Source organism: Hyalella azteca, unplaced genomic scaffold, assembly GCF_000764305.2.
Source record: "Hyalella azteca isolate HAZT.00-mixed unplaced genomic scaffold, Hazt_2.0.2 contig10616, whole genome shotgun sequence".
Classification (NCBI taxonomy): Eukaryota; Metazoa; Arthropoda; class Malacostraca; order Amphipoda; family Hyalellidae; genus Hyalella; species Hyalella azteca.
This window is the reverse complement of record NW_025940648.1, coordinates 229,816-233,547: the sequence shown is the minus strand read 5'-3', so window position 1 is coordinate 233,547 and position 3,732 is coordinate 229,816.

Genomic DNA, 3,732 nt, shown 5'->3' with positions numbered 1-3,732 from the left:
GTTCCGAAATCCGGAGCTGCTGAAATTTTTCGTGCGAATACTTTTGTAGCTTATGGTAGAGTCATTTAGCGAGAACATTATAATGATATGTAATGATTCAGTCAACAGCTCGTGAAATATACTTGATCACCATAAGCATGAATTAACACATTAAAATTCATATGACTACGCTTACGCAACGAGCTGGAATGTAAGTTCTCTTGAAAACTGACAATACCGCACAAGTTAATATTTTTATTCATAAATTATGCATTCACTTCGGAAGTGTGTGTTAGCGCTTTCACTTCGGAATTAGGAAGCTTATCCATTCTGAAGCAAATTCGATCACTTTCACATATTGTAAAAGGCTTTATTAGGATTCCCTTGTTCAGCACGCGCGTCCGTGCTTCAAGTGTTCATCAGCTCAATTACGGTGTTTGTACGCGGGGTCGGCTGGATAGCTAGAGGTCAGCATAGCCCAAGTCCACAGTACGATTCATAGACCTTCCCGAGCGTAACGCAGCCGGGCATATTCACGGCTTTTGACACAAAGCGCCCACCACAGCAGCGCCGTTCAGTCACAGGCCGCAGCGCATACAGGCCAGAGCTTAACTGGCCGGAGCGCAACAGCTACTCCTAACGTAACTTAACCTAACCTAACCTAACCTGCGCCGCCTGTTGCGGTAGGGCCTGTTGCGCTCCGGCCAGTTGGGCTCCGGCGCAGTAAAGCAGTGGCTGTGTTGTGCACAGCGGATTTACTGTTAGCCGGAGTTACCCACAGCTCATTGATCTGAGGCTATGTGTAGATATTGCATGCTGATGGTTGGCGTCAGGCCCAGGGCCTGTTTACGAGTCAATTTTGTTACCCACGGCTGCGATCCCCGCGGGAACAGTGCAGGCGGCAAGCAGATCTGGCAAATACCGGCCTATACAAGAAAGCTTGTACGCGAAGACAGTATAACTGTATAAGGTGCCGATATCTTCTCGTTCGCACCCGCCAGTGCGTCGTTAGAAGCCGCCAAGTGAGGTCTGTGAAAATGGATAGTGGAATCACCATCAACAACTTGAGTCTGTACGTTGTTTTTATACTCTTTATTCTAGCCTTTGATAATGCGGCGGGAACAACTAAATAATAATTCAACCCTCTAATAAGGTCTTCTTTCAGTTTCAAAGTACTTGTTTCTCTCTTCATTTTGTTGAAGTTGCCAACAAGGCGAAAATTTTTGCATTAATTCAGATTTTTGGAATATCTCAAAGAACAATTGAATATCGTCTGGACTTCTCTTTGTTGGGTTCTTCTTAGACCAATTATCGTTCACACATGCCATGATTCACTTGACCCAAGATACTTCACTAGAACAGCACAAATGCTCTCACCATGACTGAATAAGGGCTACTGTGCCATTGGCCGCTTCTACAGCGAAGAAAGCAACACATCGTTGTCCAACTATGTGTAGGTGCTTGTGCGCGGGGACAGTGCAGGCGGAAAGTAGATCCAGCAAATGTCGGCCGCTTGGTGACTATCCGACAAGTAAGCCTGTACAGGCTGTACACTAGGACAGGGGAGCGCAGCCGTGCACCAACAAGCTCTGAATCGAACGCCTTGGATCTCTCAGGACATCTACCAATCAGCCGTGAACCACTCGGCTTTGTCCTCCTACGGCCTTGCATAGAATCTGCCGTGCACCACCAGGCCGCGGATCGAATATGACTTCCGGGCATCGTTAAATTACGTAATATTACGTTCACCGCATATGAGGTTAGGTTTCAGATAGCATAGTTCTGTTCCAAAATTTATCGTCCTTCGACAAGTGGCCGTTCGACCGAGGGCTGGTTCGACGCACGGCCTAGATATGATTGCCCAGAAGTGTTGAGGCTACGTTCGGAAGGCAGGAATTATGATGGTCCATTACATCCAGGGCAGTGGTGATCTTCGGCAGGCGACCCCACTGTAATGCCGTTGTCCTCGACTTTTCGCCCACAGGTCATGAACCTGCCGATAATTATTGAACTAAATGATTAGGTATTTTAAAGGACAGAGCTCAGGTTACTTCGTGTGTAAAAGGGACGAAATTAGGTGACCAAGCGAAAAGTTTTCTCTTCACTCCATTCCATTTAAGATTCCTTCACCCCATTCAATATCCCTTGCTTGAAAAGGGCCAGGCATTTCTTTCACTAATTGTAGTGCGACTGATTAATAAAAAAGTTTTTAAGTTAAGTTGGTTTTGAAATTATTCTCTTTTATTATTACTTTTATTTTATCGGCAATCGCTTTAATTTCGTCAGATTTGTCCGCAGTGGTTAAAAAAGGCGCATGAACACATCCATGCGACAACATTTCTTCTCGCTTCGAGTCACCGACATGTGGAACAGCCTACCTGATAGCATCGTTGACGCTCCGAGTATGAACATCTTCAAAAACAGACTAGACGAAGCTATGCAGGAGCATATGTTCAGTCTTAAAATGCCTAGCAAATTACGGACCAGGCAACAAGTCCAGCAGCTATCTCAATCAATCGTCAGTTATGGAAAGATCGGGTTCCAAGGGCCGGATCCCTTGTGAATCAAGTCACGAAAAATATAAGAATCGGCAACAGGCCATGGGCCTATTTCTTCAGTGCCGACCCTTCATCTCTATTCTATTCTATAAACTCCCAAGTCACTTTTCGTTGTCGAATTCTCATTCACCACATTCTCATTGCAACCATTTCTTCTCATAATTTATCCTGTTATTTTTACCCTCTAAATGCTTGCTTATTCACGAGGTAAGTATTAGCTAAACAGTATTTTTTCCTCAGTCTGTGCCTATTTAGAAGCCGTTGAGTGAAGTAGCGCTAGGAGGAAGCATTTGGAGCGCTGGTATATGCTAGAAGGCTTTTGCTGAAGCAGTAGGTGGAATAGTTGCGACTCTAGCTGAAGAGATGAAAAACTTTTGTCGAGCGACCAGTGAAAGACTGTGTGGGACGGAGAGATAACTTGAAGATTAACAGACTTTTTTCGGATGTGAACTTGTGCAGCGGCAGCTGCTACAGCCCAACTGGTGTAGCTTTCAGACGAAAAAAAAAACATTCTTGATAACTACGAGTTCCCGCTCTTAGCGACTTTACTCTGAATAAGAAATTAATCCAATATTTGAAGTGGAAAGTACTTGCCGCTAATACTATTGGCTTATATTCTCCCCGTCTATATGCATCATTAGCATTGCCCTCAACATAAGAGAACCCTTCGTTGATATACTTTTAAGTCTGAAATGCCAAGCTTTATCTTAGAAACACATGCATCAAACGTGGACATAACCGTGTCCATGACAAATGACCATGACACAGCCATATTCATGCCCTTGATACAGTCCGAAATATTAGCTGCACTCACTGCTTCACCGAGTCGCCTTTTTCAAAGTTCAAACGCTTGCGCTTCCGACGAGACTTTTCTGTATTTCGCTTATTACTGAAAAACAACGTATGAGGTGGCTTTTGCTCAACAGAGCCTCGTGGCGAAGATCATCTACCAATGATTATTCACTTGTAAAAATTAGGCTGAATATATTGGGAGTCTGTTCAGTGTTCACCACTGTAATGGGTTGCTAGGTCACGTGCTCGTACAGGGATGCTGGGTGATTCCCATACCTTGGAGAGGATCGATCTGTATAGTGTCTACCTCTGCTCCAGCGTCAAAGTTAAACTACCTAATGATCTTTCAGTAGGTCTCTGCGACCTACTGAAAGTCATGATCGGTAAAATGATGTTTAGTATC